The 21,895-nt window shown below is 39.7% G+C and overlaps 1 protein-coding gene and 1 pseudogene across 18 annotated transcripts in view; both read left to right on the top strand.

Annotated features, from left to right (window-relative positions):
• LOC101328244 (1-acyl-sn-glycerol-3-phosphate acyltransferase delta) overlaps positions 1–21,895 on the top strand; it is a 1,425,233-nt gene that overhangs the window by 1,147,265 nt on the left and 256,073 nt on the right. The gene's annotated exons all lie outside the window — the stretch shown is intronic.
• On the top strand, positions 15,207–18,289 carry LOC109552798 (long-chain-fatty-acid--CoA ligase 1-like; annotated as a pseudogene).

Genomic DNA, 21,895 nt, shown 5'->3' with positions numbered 1-21,895 from the left:
TTATCCTTTCTGGCGAAAGAACCCGTTCACTTAGTATGTAATGAGCTAGACTTTAACTCTTTTCTTACCTTCTACTGAGGGTCTGGGTAGGTGGTTTTCTACAAAGGATTGGTTAGTTCCTGAGTCTTGTCTGCTTCCTGTGATGGTCTACTTGGCTCCTTATGTCCTAAAGCCCAGCTCCATCAACCCACAAAAGACCCATTATTGCAACATTAATAATACCAATATAATCCAATTCCATTTCTGACATCTACCAACTCTGCAGTAGTCAGCAAGCTGTTTGAGCTCTCCGTTTCTTCATATGTGAAATAAGGGAGTTAAGACCCATTTTCCAAGATTGTGATGGTAAATCGGAAAATCAGGCCCTTCCTGGACATGTGACCTGTGTAGTCACACAGGGCCCTGCACTCAGAGGGCGCCCATGTGGTTTAATGCTCTGTTGTCCTCATCTTGAAATGCTAAATAATTTTTTAACAAGGGGCTGTGTATTTTCATTTTGCACTGGACGACACAAATTACACAGTCAGGATGAGCTAGGCTCTGTTTCAGTAATAATAAATCCTCCAGACTCTCAGTGCCTTTACACAGCCGAAGTTTATTTCTTGCTCATCCTACACATCCAGCACACGCTGGAAGGATGCTCTGTGCATCCTAATCACTCAGGGATCCAGGCTGAAGTACACTTATTTTGACCTGAACTTTCATAATCTGTACACCAAGGGAAGCAAACAAAGAGAATTGTGCATCTGTCACTTCTGTTCACCCTTCTTTGTCCAGAGCAAATCATATGGCCTTGTCTAATGACAAGGGAATGGGAAGTGCATTCCTTCCTGTACCCGGAAAGCTGAGAACTGGAGTTGTTGGCGAACACACCACCAACGTCACAAAATACCAAGTGCCCATGGGCACCTGCTGTTTGCAGACCACCCTTTAGAGGAGTAAATTTCAAGATTTCCAATTTCTCCTAAAACGAAACCAAACCAGATTATCTGAGCATAATATAATTTTCTCTTTTAAAAGAAGTCCTTAATTCTCTTCTTTTCCAACAACTTCAAGATTTCCTTGACTGTTATCTTCCCTGGGGATGGAGCATATGCTGAGAAAGTTACTGTTGCAGTATCAGGATTAAACCCTTCCTTGCCTAATGGAGACGGTTCAGCCAGCATTGCTGGTTCCTTCATTCCACTTTCTCAAAACTGAAATGCTGCTGCTATTGGTTTTCTGATTGTAAAATATAAGTGTATCATTATAACACATCCCAACAACATGAAAAATATAAAGTTAACATACAAAGTAGTAAAATCCGTAGTAATCCTACTACTCACTGTTAGATTTTGTCTTTCTAGGCATTTTAGGATACATACCCACACTTGAAAATTCTTAAGTATTAGTATTATTATACATATTACGTTGTATATATTGTTTAATTAACTGCTATACCATGGGCATGTGTGTAATAAATATAATTATAATAATATTATTTTTTAATTGTATCACGTGATAATCATTTGATCTGCAATCACATGTATCTGGAAGGATTTATTACCCCTGTTCTCTAGTCCCCAGCTACAAGTCCTAGAGGTAACCACTTAGCAGTTATTATCATTCCAGAAATACTCTGTGCAGATATAAGCAAATACACATACAGTTTCTTTTTTACCCAAATTGTTGCATTCTGTGTATAAATTGTTTCCATTTTACAAATGAATCATAATTTGTTGAATGAACTACCTATAGATGAGGTTTCAATTTTTTTTCTTTTTTCTTTTTTTAATACATCCTTATTGGAATATAATTGCTTCTCAATATTGTGTCAGTTTCTGTTGCACAACAAAGTGAATCAGCCATATGCATACACATGTCCCCATATCCCCTCCCTCTTGAGCCTCCCTCCCACCCTCCCCATCCCACCCCTCTAGGTCGTCCCAAAGCATTGAGCTGATCTCCCTGTGCTACGCTGCTGCTTCCCACTAGCTCTCTATTTTACATTCGGTAGTGTATATATGTCAATGTTACTCTCACTTTGCCCCAGCTTCCCCCTCCCCACTGTGTCCTCAAGTCCATTCTCTATGTCTACGTCCTTATTCCTGCCCTGCCACTAGGTTCATCAGGTTTCAGTTTTTAATTTATTTTTTATTGAGGTAACATTGCTTTATAACATTATATAAGTTTCATGTGTACAGCATTATGTTTCTACTTCTCTATCTGCTCCTGTGTGCTAACCACTAAAAATTTAGTTTCCACCTGGCATCATTCAGTTGACCCCCCTTAACCCATTTTGCCCCCACTCCCCGCCTATTCTCTGGTAACAACTACTCTGTTTCCATACCTTCCATTTGTTCTTTTATTGTTTGTTTGTTTGTTTTAACCTTTTATATTTTTTATTTTTATTTTTTTAACATGTTTATTGGAGTATAATTGCTCTACAATGGTGTGCTAGCTTCTGCCTCACAACAAAGCGAATCAGTTATACATATACATATGTTCCCATATCTCTTCCCACTTGCGTCTCCCTCCCTCCCACCCTCCCTATCCCACCCCTCTAGGTGGTCACAAAGCACCGAGCTGATCTCCCTGTGCTATGCGGCTGCTTCCCACTAGCTATCTATTTTACATTTGGTAGTGTGTATATGTCCATGCCACTCTCTCACTTTGTCACAGCTTACCCTTCCCCCTCCCCATATCCTCAAGTCCATTCTCTAGTAAGTCTGCGTCTTTATTGCCATCTTACCCCTAGGTTCTTCATGACTTTTTTTTCTTTTTAGATTCCATATATATGTGTTAGCATATGGTATTTGTTTTTCTCTTTCTACTTACTTCACTCTGTATGACAGTCTCTAGGTCCATCCACCTCACTACAATAACTCAGTTTCGTTCCTTTTTATGGCTGAGTAATATTCCATTGTATATATGTGCCACAGCTTCTTTATCCATTCATCTGTTGGTGGACACTTAGGTTGCTTCCCGGACTGGGGCACGAACTTGTGTCCCCTGCATCGACAGGTGGACTCTCAACCACTGCGCCACCAGGGAAGCCCCATGACTCTTTTTGAATTATGGTTTTCTCAGGGTATATGCCCAGTAGTGGGATTGCTGGGTCGTATGGTAGTTTTATTTTTAGTTTCCTAAGGAACCTCCATCCTGTTCTCCATACTAGCTGTATCAATTTACATTCCCACGAACAGTGCAAGAGGGTTCCCTTTTCTCCACACCCTCTCCAGCATTTACTGTTTGTAGATTTTTTGATGATGGCCATTCTGATTGGTGTGAGGTGATACCTCATTGTAGTTTTGATTTGCATTTCTCTAATGATTAATGATGTTGAGCATTCTTTCATGTGTCTGTTGGCAATCTGTATATCTTCTTTGGAGAAATGTCTGTTTAGGTCTTCTGCCCATTTTTGGATTGGGTTTGGGTTTTTTTTTTTTGATATTGAATGACATGAGCTGCTTGTAAATTTTGGAGATTAATCCTTTGTCAGTTACTTCATTTGCAAATATTTTCTCTCACTCTGAGGGTTGCCTTTTCATCTTTTTTATGGTTTCCTTTGCTGTGCAAAAGCTTTTAAGTTTCATTAGGTCCCATTTGTTTATTTTTGTTTTTATTTCCATTTCTCTAGGAGGTGGGTCAAAAAGGATCTTGCTGTGATTTATGTCGTAGAGTGTTCAGCCTATGTTTTCCTCTAAGAGTTTGATGGTCTCTGGCCTTAAATTTAGGTCTTTAATCCACTTTGAGTTTATTTTTGTGTATGGTGTTAGGGAGTGTTCTAATTTCATTCTTTTACATGTAGCTGTCCAGTTTTCCCAGCACCACTTATTGAGAGGTTGTCTTTTCTGCACTGTATATTCTTGCCTCCTTTATCAAAGATAAGGTGACCATATGTGTGTGGGTTTATCTCTGGGCTTTCTATCCTGTTCCATTGATCTATATATCTGTTTCTGTGCCAGTACCATACTGTCTTGATTACAGTAGCTTTGTAGAATAGTCTGAAGTCAGGGAGCCTGATTCCTCCAGCTCCGTTTTTCTTTCTCAAGATTGCTTTGGCTATTCGGGGTCTTTTGTGTTTCCATACAAATTGTGAAATTTTTTGTTCTAGTTCTATGAAAAATGCCAGTGGTAGTTTGCTAGGGATTGCATTGAATCTGTAGATTGATTTGGGTAGTAGAGTCATTTTCACAATGTTGATTCTTCCAGTCCAAAAACATGGTATATCTCTCCATCTATTTGTATCATCTTTAATTTCTTTCATCAGTGTCCTATAATTTTCTGCATACAGGTCTTTTGTCTCCTTAGGTAGGTTTATTCCTAGGTATTTTATTCTTTTTGTTGCAGTGGTAAATGGGAGTGTTTTCTTAATTTCTCTTTCAGATTTTTCATCATTAGTGTATAGCAATGCAACAGATTTCTGTGCATTAATTTTGTATCCTGCTACTTTACCAAATTCATTGATTAGCTCTAGTAGTTTTCTGGTAGCATCTTTAGGATTCTCTATGTATAGTATCATGTCATCTGCAAACCGTGACAGCTTTACTTCTTCTTTTCCAATTTGGATTCATTTTGGACTGGTGTGGCTAAAACTTCCAAATCTATGTTGAATAATAGTGGTGAGAGTGGGCAACCTTGTCTTGTTCCTGATCTTAGTGGAAATGGTTTTAGTTGTTCACCATCGAGGATGATGTTGGCTGTGGGTTTGTCGTATATGGCCTTTATTATGTTGAGGAAAGTTCCCTCTATACCTACTTTCTGGAGAGTTTTTAATGATAAATGGGTGTTGAATTTTTTCGAATGCTTTCTCTGCCTCTATTGAGATGATCATAATGTTTTTCTCCTTCAGTTTGTTAATATGGTGTATTACGCTGATTGATTTGCATATATTGAAGAATCCTTGCATTCCTAGGATAAACCCCACTTGATTATATTGTATGATCCTTTTAATGTGCTGTTGGATTCTGTTTGCTAGTATTTTGTTGAGGATTTTTGCATCTATGTTCATCGGTGATATTGACCTGTAGTTTTCTTTCTTTGTGACATCTTTGTCTGGTTCTGTTATCAGAGTGATGGTGGCCTCGTAGAATGAGTTTGGGAGTGTTCCTCCCTCTGGTATATTTTGGAATAGTTTGAGAAGGATAGGTGTTAGCTCTTCTCTGAATGTTTAATAGGATTCGCCTGTGAAGCCATCTGGTCCTGGGCTTTTGTTTGTTGGAAGATTTTTTTTTTTTTTTTTTTTTTTTTTCGGTACGCAGGCCTCTCACTGTTGTGGCCTCTCCCTGTGTAGAGTACAGGCTCTGGACGCGCAGGCTCAGCGGCCATGGCTCATGGGCCCAGCCACTCCACGGCTTGCGGGATCCTCCCGGACCAGGGCACGAACCCGTGTCCCCTGCATCGGCAGGCGGACTTTCAACCACTGCGCCACCAGGGTAGCCCCCTGTTGGAAGATTTTTAATCACAGTTTCAATTTCAGTGCTTGTGATTGGTCTGTTCAAATTTTCTATTTCTTCCTGGTTCAGTCTCGGAAGGTTGTGCATTTCCACGAATTTGTCCATTTCTTCCAGGTTGTCCATTTTATTGGCATTTAGTTGCTTGTAGTAATCTCTCATGATCCTTTGTATTTCTTCAGAGTCAGTTGTTACTTCTCCTTTTTCATTTCTAATTCTATTGATTTGAGTCTTTTCCCTTTTTTTCTTGATAAGTCTGGCTAATGGTTTAGCAATTTTGTTTATCTTCTCAAAGAACCAGGTTTTATTGATCTTTGCTATTGTTTCTTTCATTTCTTTTTCATTTATTTCTGATCTGATCTTTATGATTACTTTCCTTCTGCTAACTTTGGGGATTTTTGTTCTTCTTTCTCTAATTGCTTTAGGTGTAAGGTTAGGTTGTTTATTTGAGATGTTTCTTGTTTCTTAACATAGGATTGTATTGCTATAAACTTCCCTCTTAGAACTGCTTTTGCTGCATCCCATAGATTTTGGGTCCTCGTGTTTTCATTGTCATTTGTTTCTAGATATTTTTTGATTTCCTCTTTGATTTCTTCAGTGATCTCTTGGGTGTTAAGTAGTTTGTTGTTTAGCACCCATGTGTTTGTATTTTTTACAGATTTTTTCCTGTAAATGATATCTAGTCTCATAGCATTGTGGTCAGAAAAGATACTTGATATGATTTCAATTATCTTAAATTTACCAAGGCTTGATTTGTGACCCAAGATATGATCTATCCTGGAGAATGGTCCATGAGCACTTGAGAAGAATGTGTATTCTGTTGTTTTTGGATGGAATGTCCTATAGATATCAGTTAAGTCCATCTTGTTTAATGTATCATTTAAAGCTTGTGTTTCCTTATTTATTTTCATTTTGGATGATCTGTCCATTGGTGAAAGTGGGGTGTTAAAGTCCCCTACTATGAATGTGTTACTGTCGATTTCCCCTTTTATGGCTGTTAGTATTTGCCTTATGTATTGTGGTGCTCCCATGTTAGGTGCATATATATTTACAATTGTTATATCTTCTTCTTGGATTGATCCCTTGATTATTATGTAGTGTCCTTCTTTGTCTTTTGTAATAGTCTTTGTTTTACAGTCTGTTTTGTCTGATATGAGAATTGCTACTCCAGCTTTCTTTTGTTTTCCATTTGCATGGAATATCTTTTTCCATCCCCTCACTTTCAGTCTGTATGTGTCCCTAGGTCTGAGGCTTCCATTTTTTTTGTTTGTTTCAGTTTGTTCATTTATTTTGGGGATTGGTTTTTTGTTTTTGTTTTTGTTTTATCACCACAAGCATGAGGTGATATCTTACTGTGGTTTTAATTTACATTTCCCTAATAACTGGTGATGTTGAACATCTTTTCATGTGCCTGTTGGCCATCTGCATGTCTTCTTTGGAAAACTGTCTATTCAGCTCTTCTGTCCATGTTTTAATCCAGTTGTTTGGTTTTGTTGTTGTTGAGTTGTATGAGTTCTATATTTATTTTGGATATTAGCCCCTTATGAGATGTACGATTTGCAAATATCTTCTCCAGTTCAGTAGATTGTCTTTTTGTTTTGTTGAACGTTTCCTTTGCTGTGCAAAAACTTTTCAGTTTTATGCAGTCCCATTTGTTTAATTTTGCTTTTATTTCCCTTCCCTGAGGAGACATATCTAGAAGATATTGCTAAGACCAACGTCAAAGAGCATACTCCCTGTGTTTTCTTCTAGCAGTTTTATGGTTTCAGGTCTTACATTCAAGTCTTTAGTCCATTTTGAGTTGATTTTTGTGTATGGTGTGAGATAATGGTCTTTTTTTTTTTTTTTTTGCATGTATCTGTCCAGTTTTCCAAACACCATTTATTGAAGACACTATCCTTTCTGCACTGTATGTTCTTTGCTCCTTTGTTGTAAATTCTTGTACTTATACGTGTGGGTTTATATCTCAGTTCTGTTCCATTGATCTGTATATCTGTTTTTCTGCCAATAGCATGCTATTTTAATTACTATGTTTTGTAATATAGTTTAAAATCAGGGAGTGTGATACCTCCAGCTTTGCTGTTTTTTCTCAGAATTGTTTTGGCTATTTGGGGTCTTTTGTGGTTCCATATAAATTTTAGAATTTTTTGTTCTATTTCCGTGAAAAATGTCCTTGGGATTTTGGTAAGGATTGCATTGACTCTGTACATTGCTTTAGGCAATATGGACATTTTAACTATATGTTAATTCTAATCCCTGAGCACAGAATATCTTTCCATTTATTTATCTTCTTCAATTTCTTTCAACAATGTCTTATAGTTTTCAGTGTACAGGTCTTTCATCTCCTTGGTCAAATTTATTCCTAGGTTTTTAATTCTTTCTGTTGCTATTGTAAATGGGATTGTTTCCTTAATTTCTCCTTCTACGAGCTCACTGTTAGCATATAGAAATGCAACAGATTTTTGTATGTTGATTTTGTGCCATGCAACATGACTGAATTCGTTTATTATTTCTAATAGTTTTTTTTTGGTGGAATGTTTAGGGTTTTCTATATATAAAATCATGTCATCCACAAATAGTGACATCCACAAATAATAGAAGTTTTACTTCTCCCTTTCCAGTTTGGATGTCTTGTATTTCTTTTTCTTGCCTAACTGCTCTGGCTAGGACTTCCAATACTACGCTGAATAAGAGTAGCAAGAGTGTACATCCTTGTCTTGTTCCTGGTTTTAGAGGAGTAGCTTTCAGCTTTTCACCACTGAGTATGATGTTAGCTCTGGGTTTGTCATATATGGCCTTTGTTATATTAAGGTACGTACCATCTAAACCCACTTTATTGAGAGATTTTTTCATTAATGTGTGTTGAGTCTTGTCAAATGTCTTTTCTGCATCTATTGAGATGATCAGAGTGTTTTTATCTCTCATTTTATTAATGTGATGTATCACACCGATTTGCAGATGTTGAACCATTCTTGCATCCCTGGAATAAGTTCCACTTGATCATGGCGTATAATACTTTTAATGTGTTGTTGCTAATATTTTGTTGAGGATTTTTTTATCTATGTTCATAGGAAATATTGGCCTGTAATTTATTTTTTGTGTCTTGTCTTTATCTGGTTTTGGTATCAGGGTAGTGTTGGCCTTGTGAGTTAGAAAGTGTTCACTCCTCTTCAGTTTTTTGGAAGAGTTTGAGGATAGTTATTAAATCTTCTTTGAAAGTTTGGTAGAATTTGCTTGTAAAGCCATCTGGTCCTAGACTTTTGTTTTGGCGGGAAGTTTTGGATTATAGTTTCAATCTCTGTCCTAGTAATCAGTCTATTCGTATTTTCTGTTCTTTGATGACTTAGTCTTGGAAGGTTGTATGGTTCTAAGAATTTGTCCATTTCTTCTAGGTTGTCCAATTCATTGGCGTATTGCCATTTGTAATACTTTCTTATAATCCTTTGTATTTCTGTGGTATCCATTGTTATCTGTCTTCTTTCGTTTCTGGTTTTATTTATCAGAGTCGTCTCTCTTTTTTCTTAGTGAATGTGTCTAGCTAAAAGTTTGTCAATTTTGATTATCCTTTCAAAGAACCAGCTATGATTTTATTGATCTTTTCTATTGTCTTTTTCATCTATTTCCACTCTAATCTCCTTTCTACTTCTTTACTGACTTTGGGCTTCCTTTGTTTTTCTTTTTCTAGTTCCTTTAGGTATAAGGGTAAATTGTTTATTTGAGATTTTTTTTGTTTCTTGAGGAAGGCCTGTATTGCTATAAACTCCCCTCTTAGTACTGCTTTTCCTGCATCCCATAGATTTTGATATGTTAAATTTTCATTTTCATTTGTCTTCGGGTAATGTTTATTTCTCCTTTGGTTTCTTCATTGACCCAATAGTTGTTCAGAAGAATGTTGTTTGGTTGCCACATATTTGTGATTTTTTCCAGATTTCTACTTGTAGTTGATTTCTAGCTTCCTACCATTGTGATCAGAAAAGATGACTGATATGATTTCAGTCTTCTTAAATTTATTGAGACTTGTTTTGTATCCCAACATATGGTCTAACTTTGAGAAGGTTTCATGTGCATTTGAGAAAAATGTGTATTCTGCTGCATTTGGATAGAATGTTCTGTACAAATCTATCAACTCCATCTGATCTAAAGTTTTATTTAAAGCTACTCTTCCCTTGTTGACTTTCTATTTGGCTGATCCATCCACTGATGTAGTGGGGTGTTAAAGTCCCCTACTATTTTTGTGTTGCTGTCAGTTTCTCCCTTTGTGTCTCTTAATAATTGTTTTATATATTTTGGTGCTCCTATGTTAGATGCATATATATTAGTATTTGGTATGTCTTCTTGATGAATTGACCCCTTTATCATTATATCCTGTCCATCTTTGTCTCTTGTTATCTTTTATGGCTTGAAGTCTACTTTGTCTGATATGAGTATGGCTACACCGGCTTTCTTTTGGCTGCCATTTGCTTGGAGTATCATCTTCCATCTCTTCACTTTGAGTCTATGTCTTTAGAGCTGAGGTGTGTCTGCTGGAGGAAGTATATACTTGGGTCTTGTTTTTTAATGCAGCCAGCCATTCTGTGTCTTTTGACTGGTAAATTCAATCCAGTCATTGAGGTGATTATTGATAGATGAAGACTTAGTACTGCAGTTTTATCATTTGTTTTCTGGTTGCACTATAGGTCCATTGCTTCTCTTTCCTTGTTTTTATGTCTGCCATTTTGAGTTGGTGATTTTCTAAAATGTCTTCCTCCATTTCCTCTTTTTTTATGTTTTGTGTCTCTGTTCTAGATTTAGGTTTATGGTAACCATGAGCTTTGTGTAAAACTTCTCATAGATAAAACAGTCCTTTTCTGCTAATAGCATCTTATCTTCATTTATCTATGTGGGTTCTGCTCTTTTCATCTTCCCCTTTTGTGTTTTAGTTATCTCAAATTGTCCTTTTTTATACTGTGAGTTTGTTACCAAACTGAAGTAGCTATAGTTATTTTCTTCTGCTTTTTTTCCCCATTAGCCTTTATGTGATAAAGAGTTGCAATTTTCTGACTCTGCGTGTCTGTTTATCACCTTACTCAAAGTTTTGCATGTTTTGCCTTTTTGTTTCTGCTAGAAGAGCTCCTTTCAACATTTCTTGTAAGACAGGTGTAGTGTGGATGAACTCCCTCAGCTTTGTTTGTCTGGGAAAGTCTTTATTTCTCCTTCATATAAGAATGATAACTCTGCTGGGTAGAGAATTCTTGGCTGACAGTTTGTAATCTTTCAGTGTTTTGAGAATGTCATTCCATTCTCTCCTGGCCCATAGCATTTCTGCTGAGAAATCTACTGATAGCCTACTGGGGGTTCCTTTGTAGGTTAACCTTCTTTTTATCCTGGCTGCCTTTAAAATTCTTTCTTTCTCACTGACTTTTGATAGTTTTAATATACTGTATTTTGGAGGTCTTTTGTGTTGAGGTAATTAGGTGTTTTCTTAGCTTCATGCACTTGTATATCCAGTTCCTTCCCCAGATTTGGGAAGTTCTCAGCTATTATTTCTTTAAATAAACTCTCTCCTCTCCTTTCACTCTCTTCTCCTTCTGGAATACCTGTTACCTTAATCTTCCCCTTCCCAGAAGAGTCAGATAACTCTCATAGAATTTTCTCATCTTTTTATATCTTATTTCTTCCCTCTTCTACTCGTATCATTTCTATCTGTCTGTCTTCAAGCTCACTAATTCTCTCTTCCATCTTGTCTGATCTGTTTCCGATGCTTTCTAATGTATTCTTCATCGTGTTTATTGCCTTCTACAGCTCCAGAATTTCTGTTTAGTCCTTTTTAGAGTTTCAGTCTGTTTGGTGAGGTATTCCTTCTGTTCATTAATTTTATTTCTGAGCTCATTTTACTGCCTTTCTGCGTTTTCTTGTAGCTTGTTGAGATTTTTTGTGACAGCTATTTTAAATTCTCTATCAGTTAGATTGAAATATTCTGTGGTTTTAAGTTCGGTTTCTAGAGAATTGTCATTTTCTCTTTGTTGCACAGTGTTACCTTGGTTCTTCATGGTGCCTGATAAGCCAGCACATGTGAAGTAGGGGGCACCTTTCTACTCCATTCTAACTATTCAACAGGTCAGAAATTAGAGGCCTTTCTTTTGTCGTCCAGTAGGTGGCGACATATCACAAGTTTTTAGTTTCGCTTACCTGCGCTGCCTTTGGATATATTTCAAAGTCAGCATTTTCCACCCTTCACTGCCTCTGTCAGAGGTGTCACCCCTTACCCTCATTATTGCTTCTTGTGCCTCCAGGGTCATTGGTGCCTTGCAGCTGTTGGTGTCAATGGTACTGCTGCCTGGAGCCCTGGGATGGTGGGCTTTTCCACCATGTGCAGCATCCCCTGAGTTGCATCGGGAGCGGGCCAGCCAGGAGCACGCAGGCACCTCTGCCATGTCCAGGGTTGTAAGATTTGTGGGTTCCACTGCTACAGGTGGAATGAGCAGGGAGCCAGAGTTGTGGGTACCTCCATGGCTGGAGGGACGGGGGTCCCAGGCCCTACTGCTGCTGCTGCCTGGTTACCTGTGGCCGTGGGCACTGCTGTGACCAGGGGGCTGGCGTTGTGTGCATTCCCTCCTCCGCTGGCCAGGTTTTCTGGGGCCGTGGGCTCAGCTGCCGCAGCTGGAGGACCAGAATTGCGGGCACTGCCTCTGCTATTGCACCTGTACCACCTCTTGTCTGTCCATCCTCCTTTAGATGCACAGAAATGTGCAATCGTCTGGCACCCTGGTGTGCTGGGTAGAGGCACCTTTGTTGAGCTGTGGATGTTCTGCAGATTAAAGGGGAGACACAAAGAGAGTAGCTCACTGCGCCATGATGCTATGACCCCCCAGCTTTACGGTGTTTGCTGTTATAAGCAATGTCATGAGAAATATTCTCGTGCATGAAGCTCTTCGTATTTACCTGCTTACTTTCTTAGAATACATTAACAGGTGAAATTGTATTGCCGCCTATTAAAGATTATTCTAAACTTCTATTATATTTAATGACTGTATCTATAACATTGCATTAGTATGTCTGCATCAAGCTTATTTACTGCTTATTTGATAAAAATCCTTCCGAAGTTTTTGGAGAGGCCACTTACCAGCTATTTTGGGAGTAACTGAAATACTTTCAAAAGTATTTTGTAAGTTAATTATTAGTATAATAATGCTCAATAGTAATTATTAATATTACTTATTTTATGTTATAGCCTATCTATTTGTGTTATTTTATTAATAAACAATAATACTAAAATTACACAACTGCCATATGTTAATTTCACATTCCAGTGAACATGGTACTATAAGGAGAGGCGTAATGTATGTGAATAAGCAGCATGTAATTGTGGAATTACAGGGTGAGAAGTGGTGACAGGCACACATCTTATTTTGCCCAAAACAGGCTGGTGTTTATGCCTATTCTGGAGTCTCTGCTATTATGCTCCCTTTCATTCTCAGAATTGTACTGTTAAACAACAACTCATGTGGCCATCCTACTTGTGAGTAAATTGACCATGTCCCACACCTTCGAAAACATGTCCTTAATCTATCCATCAATACTGTCGTTTCTTTGTCTTCAGAAGAGCTAAGATAGAACACATTGTAATGTATCTCGTTAATTAATTCAGTTTTCTGTGATACAGCTCAAGTACAATCAGTTACTCCTTTATGCCTTACACAGGTCTGTCAGTTTAAGGCTGCTTTTCATATCATTCTTTCTTGCTTTCAGAGGCTCGTCACCATCTTCTACCTCTACATTTGATCCAGGCAGAAGGATGCAGTGCATGCCCTTCCCTCCCAGATTGCACTGGAGAGCAAAGGAGGTGCATAAACATTCTTCAGAGAACTTGAGCCATTATCAGGACAGTTCTCAGATTAGTGATGCTTATGCATTCTAATGACTCATATTAGAAAAATAGAAATGATTTTTTAAAGAATTCTATATAAAAGCAATTTATCCTTTCACATTTTCTATGATCATTCCCCAAGTAAAGTCAGATAAGGTAAATTTGTTCTACTCTGCTGCAGACAAATGAAAGGAAGACCATCTTCATAACCTTTATTCGTTAACCTTGGACTAAATAAAATCTCCAACCATTTCTTCATCACCAATACAAGCTGCTATTAGCCTGCAAGAAGTGTCACTTAATGTTTTTAACATGTTTAAAAGCAAAATAATGTCTTTTTGAAATGCTTGGTAGGAAATTCCGCAAGAACAACGTTCTCTATAATTAACCACACTAGTGAGTTAAAGGCCTTTGGCTTTTCCTCAGAATACCTCACCACCCAACATCGTCCAAGTCAATTAACAGACATAATGCTCGCTTCCTTGCCGGTCTTACTGCCTAATTAGACCTGCATGTGTTGGTTTGCATCAAAGCCATTTCACCTCGGCTCACTCACCAGTTATTCTGTTAGCATTTCCCATAGGCTGGCTCTTGATTTCCATTCCTTTCCTCTTCATGCCAGATAACTTCTTCACAGAGGGAGTGAGACGGTGAAGCATGGTCTCATTTCATTGTAATTATGGAATGTCCCAGTTAGAGCCAAAGAGAGTGGAAATTTCACACTAATTCCAGCACATCTCCGGCGTTAGAAATTGATCACTGAGTGACTAAATTACAAGTGCCAGGGAAGCCATCAGTGGGAACTTCTGCCCCCCCGCAGCCTTGACATCCCTACAGCTGTCCTTTACCCGGCAGCCATTTTCGATGGCCTTTCTAACCACAGTCATCAACAGTGGGGAACCCTCAATAACATCTTACGCTTTTAGAAAATTTTTAACATGAGTTGGAAACATAAATATTTGGATTTTCTCAGGATAAAGCATTTTAAGTGTTTGGGTTCTATATTTGAGCTGGGGTCTCTTTGAAAACATATCCCAATGCTAGTTGTAAATTGTGACCTCACAAAGAAGACCTTAGAGGGGAGAATTACTAAATACAGCTAAATTCTTTAAATTATGAATTTCCAAAGATGTGTCAGAAGCAGCGACTTTTCTTTAGGATCTTCTTTTTTAATATAAAATATCAAACTCCTAGTAACGAAGTTCTTAGTTATTTTGTTCCATGGACCCCTTTGGCCCCTTTGGCAGTTTGATAAAAACTTTAGACATTATCTTTGAACAATATTTTCTGAAGGCATAGGATTAAACACATAAAATTGAAAAGAAATCCAGTTATCAAAATAATAAAATTAAGTTTGTGATTTGGCATTTGTGCTTCTTTACCGATGCATTAAAATGACACTTCAATACATTTAAGTATAGGAAAGTTAAAAGTAAATCTTACTGCTTAGGCCTTTCTCACCTTCTGAGATGGCCCACACTGTCTGTGGAATGTGTTTCTCTCTAAATAAATCCACTGCTTACCTATCACTTTGTCTCCCACTGAATTCTTTCTGCAGTGAGACATCAAGAACCTGAGCTTCATTAAGTCCTGAAACCAGGTAATACATCCAAGAAAGAGTCATCCACTGAGTTTTTCCCCCTCATTCATCTCCCTTCATCCAAACTGAGGAAAAGAGACAGCCACCTGGCAAAGGTCTAGTCCAAGTTTCCTTTGAAATGTTCTGCTGAAGCTCCTCTGGTTCCCCAGCATTCCTGTTAGAAGATAAGCCGTCTCCTGCTAGAGAGGCGTTTGGAAGAAAGAAAGTAGAAAAGAGGTTTGAGACTGGATTCCTACTTCTCCACGAGTCACAAAATGGAATCCCCAGCCGTGGAGTCTGGAATTTTCATTTAATGAGAACACTTGTGACGCCCTTCTAAGATATTGGCATAGGGTGCCACCAACCCAGGATGATGCAAGACCATGAGCTGTTCCAGTACTTTCGGATGCCAGAGATGGTTGACTTCCGGCAGTACGTGTGCACCCTTCCAACCAACACACTCATGGGCTTCGGTGCGTTCGTGGCGCTCACCACCTTCTGGTACGCCATGCAACTGCAGGCCCTGAAGCCACCATGCGACCTGGCCATGCAGTCAGTGGAGGTGGCAGGCAGTGACAGAGATCCGTGCTCCTGGACAGTGACAAGCCCTTGGTGTATTTCTATGATGACATCAGAATGTTATATGAAGGCTTCCAGAGGGGCATGCAGGTGTCAAATAAGGGCCCTTGTTTAGGCTCTCTGAAACCAGACCAACCCTATGAATGGCTTTCATACAAACAGGTTGCAGAAATGTCAGAGTGTGTGGACTCGGCGCTGATCCACAAGGGCTTCAAGGTAGCCCCAGATCAGTTCATCAGCCTCTTTTCTCAGAACAGACCTAAGTGGGGGATCATTGAACAGGGATGCTTTACTTATTCGATGGTGATCGTTCCCCTCTACGATACCCTCGGAACTGAAGCAGTCACCTTCATCATCAACAAAGCTGAACTCTCTCTGGTTTTTGTGGGCAAGCCAGAGAAGGCCAGCCTCTTATTAGAAGCTGTAGAAAATAAATTAACAGCATGCTTAAAACTATTGTTCTCATGGGCTCCTACGGCAGTGATGGGTCGGAACGAGGCAAGAAGTGCGGGGTGGAGATCATCGCATGAAGGCGATGGAGGACCTGGGAAGAGCCCACAGACGGAAGCCCAAGCCTCCAGCACCTGAAGATGTTGCAATAATTTGCTTCACAAGTGGAACTACAGGCAACCCCAAAGGAGCACTGATCACCCATCGAAATGCAGTCAGCGATCGTTCAGCATTTATGAAAAGGACAGAGTACATTCATTACTTCCTCAGATGATACTTTGATCTCTTTCTTGCCTCTCGCCCACGTGTTTGAAAAAGTTGTAGAGTGTGTGATGCTGTGTCACGGAGCTAAAATAGGATTTTTCCAAGGAGATATCAGGTTGCTTACGGATGATCTCAAGGCATTTCCACCCACCATCTTCCCTGTGGTCCCCAGACTGCTGAACTGGATGTTTGACTGCCTTTTTCCTCAGGCAAACAGCATGCTGAAGCGATGGCTGTTGGACTTTACCTCCAAGAGGAAAGAAGCCAAGTTTCGCGGTGGCATCATTAGAAACAACGGCCTGTGGGATAAGTTGACCATCCATAAAATAAGAGTCGAGCCTGGGAGGAAAAGGGAGGCTGATGATCACAGGAGCGGCGCCCGTGTCCGCCACGTGCTGACCTTCCTGAGAGCCTCGCTGGGCTGCCAATTCTACGAAGGCTACGGACAGACTGAGTGCACCGCCGGGTGCTGCCTGACTGTGCCTGGGGACTGGACCACAGGCCATGTGGTGCCCCAATGCCTTGCAACATTGTAAAGCTTGTCGATGTGGAAGAAACGAATTACATGGCTGCCATGGGCGCGGGCAAGGTGTGTGTGCAAGGGGCTAATGTATTTCAAGACTACTTAAAGGACCCAGAAAACACAGCAGAAGCTCTGGATAAAGATGGCTGGTTGCACACAGGGGACATTGGAAAGTGGTTATCAAATGGCACCTTGAAGATCATCAACAGGAAAAAGCACATCTTTAAAGTGGCACAAGGCGAGTACATAGCTCTGGAGAAGACAGAAAACAGCTACCAGTGAAGTGAACCTGTCGCTCAGGTGTTCGTCCATGGAGAGAACTTGCAGGCATTTCTCATAGTAATTGTGGTACCAGACATTGAGATGCTAGGCCCCTGGGCCCAGAAGAGAGGCTTTGAAGGCTCCTTTGAAGAAATGTGCAGAAACAAGGATGTCAAAAAAGCTATTCTAGAAGACATGGTGAGACTTGGGAAGGATTCTGGCCTAAAACCATTTGAACAGGTCCTTTGACCTGTCTCCACCCTGAACTATTCTCTGTCAACAATGGCCTTCTGACCCCAACAATGAAGGCTAAAAGGCCAGAGCTTTGGAATTATTTCAGGTCACAGATCCTTGAACTTTGTTCCACCATCAAAATCTAATGCGAGGAAGGAAGCTGGGAAGAGGCCACACGCCTCCGCGGTCTTCTCCCGCCCGTGGCCTCAGTGGGTAGTTTTGACAACAGCAAGTAGGGAAGGAGCGTCTTTGTCTGCCTCATGCGTTCAGATTCTCGTCACGGGAAGCTTAGAGGGAATGGAACACTGCCTTATGGTCACGTCGCATTGCAGACCATGTTCACGGTGATACACAATTTCCAAAATGAGCCTTAAAAAAATTGTAAAGGGGAAACTATAAATGTGCTAAGTTATTTACGACTTCCTCAGTTTAAAAGGAGGGTGAAAACTTGTCTCTCTGTTTTGCTAACCAAGTGGTTAGGACTTTGCTATTTCTGAGATGTCTGCTACTTGCTGCAAATTCTGCAGGTGTCTGCTGCTCCGAAGAGTACCGTGCACTGGAGGGAACCGTCCCTTATAAACAAGAACTGCCCCAGCTGCAGGAGGTCACAAGTGGACCAGAGGTTTTTTTTTTTTTGATCCCGGGCACCTTCCCTTCCCCATCTCACACCACCCTTCTGATTAACCCCTGTTATTCCTGTCGGAGCAGAAGGTTCTCAGTGAAGTAGAGGACAGACCTAGCTCAGAACAACGCAGGTAAAGACGGATGGCTGCTCGCCACTGCGGGTGGATTCTGGTGCCCACAGAGCAGTATATTCTCTGACCCTCTTCTCCAGACCCGATTCCCTCCCTCCATCCCTTCCCAGGGGTTATTTAAAAATCTGTCTTAGACTCTGCAGTGAAGACAAGCATTTCAACAAGGAAACAGTTACCTGGATCAACCATGTTCAACTGTGACACCTGATTAACTGTACACTTTACCTTCACTGGACCCGTCGCTCTGTCTGTGATGGTTTTGGAGGGGTTTTTTTTAACATCTTTATTGGAGTATAATTGTTTTACAGGGTTGTGCTAGTTTCTGCTGTATAACAAAGTGAATCAGCTATATGTATATATATATCCCCATATCCCCTCCCTCCTGCGTCTCCCTCCCACCCTCTCCCTCCCAACCCTACAGGTGGTCGCAAAGCACCGAGCTGATCTACCTGTGCCATGCAGCTGCTTCCCACTAGCCATCTATTTTACATTTGGTAGTGTATATATGTCAATGCTCGCCCACCTCGTCCGAGCCCACCCTTCCCCCTCCCCATGTCCCCAAGACCTCTCTCCACATCTGTGACTTTATTCCTGTCCTGCCTCTAGGTTCATTAGAACCTTTTTTTTCTTTTAGATTCCATATATATGTGTTAGCATACATATGTGTTTCACTTTCTGACTTCACTCTGTATGACAGACTCTAGGTCCATCCACCTCACTAAAAATAACTCAATTTCATTTCTTTTTATGGCTGAGTAATATTCCGTTGTATATATGTGCCACATCTTCTTTATCCATTCATCTGTCGATGGACACTTAGGTTGCTTCTGTGTCCTGGCTATTGTAAATAGAGCTGCAATGAACATTGTGATACATGACTCTTTTTGAATTATGGTTTTCTCAGGGTATATGCCCAGTAGGGGGATTGCTGGGTCGTATGGTACTTCTATTTTTAGGCTTTTAAGGAACCTCCATACTGTTCTCCACAGTGGCTGTATCAATTTACATTCCCACCAAAAGTGTAAGAGGGTTCCCTTTTCTCCACACCCTCTCCCGCATTTTCTCTTTGTATATATATATATTTTTTTAACATCTTTATTGGGGTATAATTGCTTTACAATGGTGTGTTAGTTTCTGCTTTATAACAAAGTGAATCAGTCATACATAAACATATGTTCCCATATGTCTTCCCTGTTGCGTCTCCCTCCCTCCCACCCTCCCCATCCCACCCCTCCAGGCTGTCACAAAGCACCGAGCCAATATCCCTGTGCCATGCGGCTGCTTCCCACTAGCTATCTACCTTACTGCGTTTGTTACTATGTATATGCCCATGACTCTCTCTCGCCCTGTCACAGCTCACCCTTCCCCCTCCCCATAACCTCAAGTCCGTTCTCTAAGAGGTCTGCGTCTTTATTCCTGCTTTACCCCTAGGTTCTTCATGACATTTTTTTCTTAAATTCCATATATATGTGTTAGCATACGGTATTTGTCTTTTTCTTTCTGACTTACTTCACTCTGTATGACAGACTCTAGGTCTATCCACCTCATTACAAATAGCTCAATTTCGTTTCTTTTTATGGCTGAGTAATATTCCATTGTATATATGTGCCACATCTTCTTTATCCATTCATCCGATGACGGGCACTTAGGTTGTTTCCATCTCCGGGCTATTGTAAATAGAGCTGCAATGAACATTTTGGTACATGACTCTTTTTGAATTTTGGTTTTCTCAGGGTATATGCCCAGTAGTGGGATTGCTGGGTCATATGGTAGTTCTATTTGTAGTTTTTTAAGGAACCTCCATACTGTTCTCCATAGTGGCTGAACCAATTCACATTCCCACCAGCAGTGCAAGAGTGTTCCCTTTTCTCCACACCCTCTCCAGCATTTATTGTTTCTAGATTTTTTGATGATGGCCATTCTGACTGGTGTGAGATGATATCTCATTGTAGTTTTGATTTGCATTTCTCTAATGATTAATGATGTTGAGCATTCTTTCATGTGTTTGTTGGCAGTCTGTATATCTTCTTTGGAGAAATGTCTATTTAGATCTTCTGCCCATTTTTGGATTGGGTTGTTTGTTTTCTTGTTATTGAGCTGCATGAGCTGCTTGTAAATTTTGGAGATTAATCCTTTGTCGGTTGCTTCATTTGCAAATATTTTCTCCCATTCTGAGGGTTGTCTTTTGGTCTTGTTTATGGTTTCCTTTGCTGTGCAAAAGCTTTGAAGTTTCATTAGGTCCCATTTGTTTATTTTTGTTTTTATTTCCATTACTCTAGGAGGTGGGTCAGAAAGGATCTTGCTTTGATTTATGTCATAGAGTGTTCTGCCTATGTTTTCCTCTAAGAGTTTGATAGTTTCTGGCCTTACATTTAGGTCTTTAATCCATTTTGAGCTTATTTTTGTGTATGGTGTTAGGGAGTGATCTAATCTCATACTTTTACATGTACCTGTCCAGTTTTCCCAGCACCACTTATTGAAGAGGCTGTTCTTTCTCCATTGTACATTACTGCCACCTTTATCAAAGATAAGGTGTCCATATGTGCATGGGTTTATCTCTGGGCTTTCTATCCTGTTCCATTGATCTATCTTTCTGTTTTTGTGCCAGTACCATACCGTCTTGATGACTGTACTGGCATTTTTCACAGAACTAGAACAAAAAATTTCACAATTTGTATGGAAACACAAAAGACCCCGAATAGCCAAAGCAATCTTGAGAACGAAAGAAGGAACTGGAGGAATCAGGCTCCCTGACTTCAGACTATTCTTTGTATATTTTTTGATGATGGCCATTCTGACTGGTTTGAGGAGATACCTCATTCTAGCTTTGATTTGCAGTTCTTTAATAATTAATGATGTTGAGCATCCTTTCATGTGTTTGTTGGCAATCTGTATATCTTCTTTGGAGAAATGTCTGTTTAGGTCTTCTGCCCATTTTTGGATTGAGCTGTTTGTTTTTTGATATTGAGCTGCATGAGCTGCTTGTAAATTTTGGAGATTAATCCTTTGTCAGTTGCTTCATTTGAAAATATTTTCTCCCATTCTGAGGGTTGTCTTTTCATCTTTTTTATGGTTTCCTTTGCTTTGCGAAAGCTTTTAAGTTTCATTAGGTCCCATTTGTTTATTTTTGGTTTTATTTCCATTTCTCTAGGAGGTGGGTCAAAAAGGATCTTGCTGTGATTTGTCATAGAGTGTTCACCCTATGTTTTCCTCTAAGAGTTTTATAGTGTCTGGCCTTAAATTTAGGTCTTTAATCCATTTTGAGTTAATTTTTGTGTATGGTGTTAGGAATTGTTCTAATTTCATTCTTTTACATGTAGCTGTCCAGTTTTCCCAGCACCACTTATTGAAGAGACTGTCTTTTCTCCATTGTATACTCTTGCCTCCTTCATCAAAGATAAGGTGACCATATGTGTGTGGGTTTATCTCTGGGCTTTCTATCCTATGCCATTAATCTATATATCTGTTTCTGTGCCAGTACCGTACTGTCTTGATTACAGTAGCTTTGTAGTATAGTCTGAAGTCCAGGAGCCTGATTCCTCCAGCTCCGTTTTTCTTTCTCAAGATTGCTTTGGCTATTCGGGATCTTTTGTGTTTCCATACAAATTGTGAAATTTTTCGTTGTAGTTCTATGAAAAATGCCAGTGGTAGTTTGCTAGGGATTGCATTGAATCTGTAGATTGATTTGGGTAGTATAGTCATTTTCACAATCTTCATTCTTCTAATCCAAGAACATGGTATATCTCTCCATCTGTTTGTATCATCTTTAATTTCTTTCATCAGTGCCATAGTTTTCTGCATACAGGTCTTTTGTCTCCTTAGGTAGGTTTATTCCTAGGCATTTTATTATTTTTGCTGCAATGGTAAATGGGAGTGTTTTCTTAATTTCTCTTTCAGATTTTTCATCATTAGTGTATAGGAATGCAAGAGATTTCTGTGTGTTAATTTTGTATCCTACTACTCTACCAA

Source organism: Tursiops truncatus, chromosome 12 (assembly GCF_011762595.2).
Source record: "Tursiops truncatus isolate mTurTru1 chromosome 12, mTurTru1.mat.Y, whole genome shotgun sequence".
Taxonomy (NCBI): domain Eukaryota; kingdom Metazoa; phylum Chordata; class Mammalia; order Artiodactyla; family Delphinidae; genus Tursiops; species Tursiops truncatus.
This window is presented reverse-complemented; position numbering and strand designations above follow the sequence as displayed.